The sequence below is a fragment of the Hemicordylus capensis genome, chromosome 1, assembly GCF_027244095.1.
Source record: "Hemicordylus capensis ecotype Gifberg chromosome 1, rHemCap1.1.pri, whole genome shotgun sequence".
Lineage (NCBI taxonomy): Eukaryota > Metazoa > Chordata > Lepidosauria > Squamata > Cordylidae > Hemicordylus > Hemicordylus capensis.
The window spans coordinates 134370346-134378261 of NC_069657.1; the positions used below are offsets into that span (position 1 = coordinate 134370346).

General features: G+C 46.2%; 1 long non-coding RNA gene and 1 pseudogene across 1 annotated transcript; one reads left to right on the top strand and one right to left on the bottom strand.

Annotated features, from left to right (window-relative positions):
• The first annotated feature begins 235 nt into the window (after positions 1–235).
• LOC128339908 (uncharacterized) lies at positions 236–6137 on the top strand. Its single transcript, XR_008313317.1, has 3 exons — positions 236–447; positions 3072–3150; positions 5964–6137. It is a non-coding gene; the product is annotated as an uncharacterized LOC128339908 (long non-coding RNA).
• Positions 6138–6455: 318 nt separating this feature from the next.
• Positions 6456–7601, bottom strand: LOC128324423 (WD repeat-containing protein 26-like; annotated as a pseudogene).
• Positions 7602–7916: the final 315 nt, after the last annotated feature.

Here is a 7916-nt window from a genome sequence, read left to right on the forward strand (position 1 = left end):
TCTGAGAATTTTTTTTTAAAAAAAATATTAAATTCAATAATAAGTACCTTTAGCCCCTTCAGGGGGCTTGCTGAGGCTGCACAGGGATGTGTGTCTGTGCGGGTTCCCTCTCCCCCTGCTGGCCTTCCTGATCACTGCCGCAGCCCGCTGCGGCCGGGTAACTTGAGAATTTTTGGCCCTTTCGGGCCTCTGTAAGAGCATGCGGCCGCGATTTTGGAGTGGCCTAACAGAAGGCATTGTGCATTGGCCTCACAGAGCACATTGGCGCCTGTGCAGTGGCCGCCAAAATGGTGGCCGCGCGCTCTTACGGAGGCCCGAAAGGCTCCAAAATTTCTCACATTACCCAGTCACAGCGGGCCATGGTGGTGATAAGGAAGGCCAGCGGGGGGAGAGGGAACCCAAGTGGACCCCCCCACAGCCTCAGCAAGCCCCCCGAAGGGGCTAAAGGTACTTATTATCGAATGTAATTTTAAAACAAAAATTCCAAAAATTCAGGTACCAGTCCAGGACCAGATGGGACGGGGGGGTTCTACGGGGGGCTGGACCGAACTGGCCCGTTTCCGTTCAAGGCTGGTGTGGCCTCGAACCAAACCGGGCCAGACGGTTCCATGCACACCCCTACTAATTTCTACTGTATATTTTCTCCTACTACTGCACAAAGTGTGACCAAAGTGTGATTTTATTATGAAATAAGATCCAAGGTATTAAAGGATTTATCTATCCTATCTAGTGCCTAGACCAACACTCAGTTGTTCTGGCCTGGCCCTGGTCTGGTGGTGGTCTATTGGGTAGTGTGGCCCTGGAAAGCAAGGAAGGTGCTCGCTGGCTGGCTGCAGGCCAACAATTACATTGATTGTTAATTTGGGGGTGCAATTCTGACATTACTTAGAAAACCATATGCAATCTGAGCCTAGGGTATCTTAAGGGACACTTTCTCCCATATGAAAACCCCACTAACCCATTAAGATTTATAGAGGCTATTCACATGATTGCAGAAAATTAGGCTAGCCTCCGCTAGCCTGATTTCCTGCAATCGTGAGAACCACCGGGCTCGGGTGTGAGCCTGGTGGTTCTTGAGCAGGTAACCCGCTCAAGTAGCCCGCCCCTAAAACCGGGTTTGCGAGCGCTCCGCAAACCCATTTTTAAACATCGTGAGTAGCCGTGGTGCGGCTCCGTGCCGCGGCTATTCACAAGAAGACCCCCGGAGGGGAAGCAAAAAGCTGCCTCCCAGCTCCGGGGGTCTCACCAGCATGTCCTGCACGCTCGCGCAGGGCATGCTGGAGTTTCCAGGGGCCAATTGGCCTCCGCTCCCCCCAGCCCCCTCCGGCTCCATCACAGAGCCGGCAATCGTGTGAGCGGCCGATTCAGCCACCCAGGGCTCCCTCTGTGATCGTCTGCGGGGAGAGCGGGCTTAGCCCACTCTCCCTGCTCACTCTCGCAAACCGGGTCTCACTGATCGTGAGACTGATCGTGAGACCCGGCTCTTTGTCTTGTTCAGGTTTCCTCCTATCAGGCAAATCAGTTCCATGTCTCCCTGGATCCAGGGCTTTTCCATGGTAGCCTCATTATTATGGAATGGCCTCCTAGAAATGCTGGAAGCTTTCAAAGGCAGGTGAAGACTTCTGCATTTAAGAAAAGGTTGAGTGCTTTGCCTTAGAGCTAAGTTTAATGGCCAGGAGATGTCTCTTTATGGAAGTTCGTTGTTAGGAGATGGACTCCAGATACAGAGATTTCTCTGCAAGGATGATGCCAAGTTGCAGGGGAGCCTGGAGCAAGCCTTACACAGGAACCCCAACCCCCATAGTGCAACTCCCCAAGCGTATGGAATGGGATGAGAGAGGGGGACTAAGTGGCGGCAGGAGTAGGAAGGTGGAGGCAGGTGGATTTTCTCCCCCACCCCAGTGAATGGGTGTATGTGACAGGATGCAGAGGCAGCCATTGCAGAAGCTTAGAGGGTGGGAGAAGGAGGAGCTGCTGCCACATTCCCCCACCGCTCAATTCACGGAGTGGGACTAGTGGTGGTGTCACGGCATCTCTTGGCAGTGGTTCCTGTCCCCACTCCCTCAGCAAAAACACTTTCTTCCAGAGCTGTTGTGTCATCACAGGGACCTCTGGAAGCAAGCCCCTTTGCTGTGGGTCAGACAGGGCTGGTCCTCGGGTTTCTGGCACCCTACGTGAAGTTTGATTTTGGCACACACACACCCCCCATGATAAGAAGTGCAGAGCCCCAGCTTTAACTCAAGCTATGCAGGCTGCACATTTGTGAGGGTGAATGGCCAGCCCGAGCAGATAGCCAGCTAGTGACTAGCCCGTGTTGATCTCAGGATACCATGGGAGACAGTTTCCTGGCCATGACGGGGGTAAAACTCGAACACTTCAGAGGTGCAACAATGCTGCTGTTGATTTGGCAATCCAGTCTGAGACAATTTCTTGTTGGAAATGAATGCTGAGTTAGGCAATTCATAGTCAAGAGAGGGAGTGCAGCTTATGGTACTAGCTCTTTATTGGAGGCTGAGCCATGCAAGGAGCAAAGAAGACTGTGTGTTTGGTGGTGTAAAAGTGTGCAGGCCCTTTGGGGGAACAGGGTGCAGGATTATATATTGCATTCTTGCACCACTGTGCAGTACTTCAGGGGTGTAATACATGAGGAAGAGGGAGAATAATTGGCAGTGCTATATTCTGGCACTGTTTATGCATACCCCAATCATTAGTGCCCTAGATGACCTCCTAGATCTGCCTAGAGGACAGGCCGGTCCTGGCATTGCGAATATCTCCCTAGAGATGTTCCCACTTGTGGATGGGAAGGCAGGTGGGAGAGGGCAGCAACAGCACAGGCCTCTTCATGTCAGCCTCCTCATGTCACACACACACACACACACACACACACACAGGGGCCTTAGGCCTCACAGTTAGTCATGGTCCCTGACTTGACAAACCCCTGATACTGTCCATGTCTCTAGGGAATTTTTGGAATGAGGAAAGGCTGCTATTACAGTCTGGGTAAGGGGACACATTTTTATATATATATATATATATATATATATATATATATATATATATATATATATAAGGCTATATTCCAGCCCTCCCCAAGGAGTTTCATAGAAAAGGAACCTGATCCTAAAAATATTTCCAGTAGTGACAGAGTAGGTAAGTCCTAGTAAGATGGGAACTCTAGGGTGACTTCTGCCTTTTAATGTCAGATATATGTCAGTCTTTTGATTCCATTCCAATTAGCTTCTCTTGGTGAATCTATACATAATGCGAGGTAGTTTCTTATGGTACAAGGACTGTAATAGTTACTAATTAACAGTAACCTCCCCTATGCTTTCATTCACCAGGAAAGAGCAGAGTCAAAGTCGATAAGACTAGAATGTGCACTAGTGGAGGGATGCCAGTGGGCCCCCTTGTGCCACCCCCTACGGTTAGCCATGCCCCTGCATCTGACATCAGATGGGTTGCGTGGTCTAGCTCCCGAACGGGGCTGCGTGGCCCCATTTGAGAGTTAGATCGAGGCCAGCACTGTGTTTGCAGCATGGCCAGAAGCAGCTCTCCCTGCTTTTAAGGAGAACAATGCATTGCTGGCCATTTAACTACCATACGGGGACGCACAGCCCCATTTGGGAGCTAGATCGGGGCCAGTGCTGCGTTCGCAGCCTTAAGTCAGGGAGAGCCGCTCCTGGCTGTAGTGCGTATGCAACACTGGCCATCTAACTCCTGAATGGTGCCATGGGACCCTGTTCAGGAGCTAAACCATGCCCCCTGCATCTGACGTCAGATGCGGGGGGGGAGTGTCGAGGCCACGAGCTGTGACCCCTGAGGGGTGGCAGCCCAGGTTCTTTGAACCCGGTAGCCCAATGTTGGCTACACCCCTGAGAATGTGAAAGACACACAGATACTCACAGGGATAATCTTTCTTGCATGTAGGTGTAGAATTCTCATCAGTGAGAGCTTGTAATTATAGAAAGTGGAGTTTGAGCCCAATACCAACTGTTACAGTACACATATGTCCCTGCAAAATATATGTAGATAAAATAGGGATGTTTTGCAACCCCATTGTACACGTAAGTTTCTGTCCATTTATCAACCACAATCTGGTAATACCTTTAAAATCCATGTACCGCCTATCCAATAACAGGTTAGCTGTCACCTCACCCCACCCCAATCTCTGGAAGATGGATTGTACCAACCATATGAGCAACAACGTGAATTCTCATACCATTTGTCTTGGAATTTCATAAGAACATATGTGCCTTTTGTGCAGAACTGAACATACCAGTATACAATACATATTTTGCTAGCATGGAAATGCTGCATGCTTAGAAACATAGGAACATAGGGCGCTGCCTTATACTGGTCCATCTAGCTCAGTATTGTCAACACAGACTGGCAGCGGCTTCTCCAAGGTTGCAGGCAGGAATCTCTCTCAGTCCTATCTTAGAGATGCCAGGGAGGTAACTGGAACCTTCTGCATGCAAGCATGCAGATGCTCTTTCCAGAACGGCCCCATCTCTTGAGGGGAATATCTTATAGTGCTCACACATGTAGTCGCCCATTCCACTGCAAACCAGGGTGGATCCTGCTTAGCAAAGGGGCCAACTCATGCTTGCTACCACAAGATCAGCTCTCTCAATCCTCCCATAGACCAGCTCTCTTCCCATGTTTCCATGCAGGTCAGGTAACAGTGCCATTTGAAATGTTATGGTTTGAAGCTTATGCCACAGTATAGAATTCCTGATTAAATGAATACTGTGTAATAAAGACTAAGGTGCCACAAGACCTTTACTGCACCAGCTGGAATTTAAAGTAAATGAAATTAATGGCCAGGTTTGGATTGTCCCAGGTTTGTGAGCAAGTATCAGACATTTTGTTCCCAGGTTATTTCACATGAATCCTATATTTTAGGTTTTCATCTACTTCATAACAAGTCTTGAGGTGATAGTTCATCTCAGGCACATTAGGAAACTGTTCTGCATAAGCAATTTCGTACAGCTGGCTCATAAGGATATGAGTGACATCTATTGGTTGGAGCAAGGATTTCCCTGCCTGAATAATAAAATATCTGAGTTTTGTATTAAGGAAGTGATTCACTCAACAGTTAGACATATGCATTTCAATGGTAGAATTTCTAGTTTTATTCTCAGTGCCATCAAGCTCACTTGCTACATCACAAATTGCAAATATGAGTCTCACATCTTTACCCAACAGAACTCAAGATTACCCTAACACTCAGCTTTATAACTTGAATTCATCTGCTAGTCTTGTACTGTATGGAAAACGTTTCCATTTTAGAATGCTTTTATCTATAGCTATTTTATTGAGCTGACTGTATGTTGTTTGATAATGTCCTTACAGCTGTATCCTCTTGTTTTTGTTGATACCATTTTGTATGTTTTGTTGTTTTTATAGAGGTTTTTTTTTTAAGTGTTTTAAATTGCTGTGAGTCTCCTTGGGCACTGCACTTTGCAATGGAAAGGTGAAATATAAGTTTCTGAAGCAAGCAAGCAAATAAATAAATGGGGGACTGTGCAACAATTGGCAGTTGAGCCAATAGGCGGCACTAGTGCTTTAAAAAGTATATGTGTCATCACTGTGGGACCAGGAGCCTTTCCACATGGGGCTTTTATTTATTTATTTATTTGTCTGTCTGTCTGTTTGTTTAATCATATTTTTATACCACCTGATAGGTAAATCTCAAGGCAGTGTACAAATTATAATATTAAAAATCACAGGTTAATACAGGAGATGTTCTCATTTCAACAGGGAGCATATTCCAAAGCTCTGGGGTAGCCACAAAGAAAGCCCAGTCCTTTAAAAAATGCTATAAAAATTTTATTCTTTTTTTTTAAATGCTATGAACCCCTTTACAGAGTAACAAGATATGTAAAATTACAAAACCTTTTGTCAAGTGTGATACTGAGAGTGCTTTTTTCATGTCATTCGCTGATTTAACATCCGTTTAGATATACTGTGCAATGGCAGGCAAGGCTAGAATCCAAGAACCAAGCTGCAAAGATCTCAAGCTAAATAAGGCAGAGAGACTCAGAGAAGCAAGAGAAGGAAATACTTTCCTATCCAACATGTACTCTTCACACTAAAGCACTCTAAAACTGTTAAATAAAAAGTCTTTCAAACAAGCATTTAAACTTCATTACACAGAAGAGCAACAAGAACAGTAGTCTGTCTGACAAAATGGCAGAAAGGGAAAATGTATATACGGAGTTCAATGGTTAGCCTGAATGTTGCACAGTTATTCACAATTGATGGGGAATTACTTCAACATGGTGTCCAACAACGTTCTAATGATGTGCTTCATTTCAACTGTTTGCTATAAAAAGTATTTGGCCCCAGTTGGGCTTAAGAAATGGTTCTTTTTTTCATGACGAGTGTGTCTGTCCAGCTATCAATCATGTTTTTATGCACCAAATCCCAAGTTGTCTGCTCCAAATTCTCCATCAACTATCCATGCTACTGCTTTCCTCCTCAATATCCTGGTTGTCTACAAAAGGTGCTGGTCCCCATATTCTAACAGTGCCATAATCAGAGGCGCAGGCCATCATGGATGGAATCTGTGGGTTCCAACTCACACAGTTGACTGTACGCATGTGTCCCATCAGCTCCGCAATTGGCAGCTCACTACATTTGTTTCAAATATATACTTCATGATCTTCACTGCCACTAGCAATGAAGTCTTCATTATGGCCTCCAAAACATGAGTGAATCGTGTAAAACCCTTGTGTAACTCCTTGGTACTTTCTCACTAAAACTCTGTCTTGCAAGTCCCATACATGAACTCCCTGAGTTGCTACATATAACAAAGCTAACTAGCCATTTTTGAAATAGTAAAAGACATAATTGGATGATCTTCTTGTACTATGTTTCTGTCCATCAGGTCCTCAGAGTTATAGCCCTGAATTCGCTGGTGTGTGTCTGATGCCAACACAGTCTTCCCATCACTCAAGCACCACAGACATTGCACTCTCACTCCTTCCCAGGAGTCAAGGAGATTACTGGCTAAATTGCACTGGTAGAACTAAATTGTCTTCATGAGACTGGCTCATCTTTGTCCTCAGCTCCCCCGTTTGTACATTCCAGAGCCAAAGCTCAGAGCAGTCATCTGGGCCACAGGCAACAAGGTAGCTGTCATCTGGACTCCAGGCAATATAGGAAATGTCATATGCACAGCCTTCCAACATCTTGAGCAGGTTTAGCTGGTGTGTATCTAGATCAACCTACCATATAATAACAGTTGTATCCTTTGATCCTGTTGCTAGTTTAGTGCCAAAGTTAGTTTATTTCAATGGTGTCAACCCACAGTGTAGAACTTGAAGGTCCTCCAGGACCTTACCATCCTCCAGATATTCTAGATACTTTTGCTGCAGCAGCAAAAACTTCATCCTCACAATTGCATGAGGAGAGTGCAATAAAGGCTTAAGTTCATTCACATCATTCTCAGCCTTATCCCATTCTCCTTCCATGGCATGATTGTGGAACTTGGTAGCAGAAGGATGTTCCAAACAACATCCTGACTCTTGCATGAGAAGATCAACTGTCTGGTTGAGGCACAGCCCATGGAGGTGCTGCCCGATGAGCTGGATCATGTCCTCATTGGACTGAGAGAGCTGCTGCTGCTTCTCCAGGGCGCTGCCACTGACCCCAAAGCTGCTGCTTCCCCCATCTCAGCAGTGGACACCATGCGGGCCAGGACCCCATTGTTGACACCAGATGAGCTGGTGGCAACTGTAACTGGACCTCTGCAGAAGATCGTAAAAGGCGGGAGGGTTCATGACAAAGGAGGCACTCTCTTAAATAGCCTGGACCCAAGCTATTAAGGGCTTTATAGGTAATAACCAGCACTCTGTATTTCACCTGGAAACATATCAGCAACCAGTGCAGTTCTTTCAAAACTGGTGTTA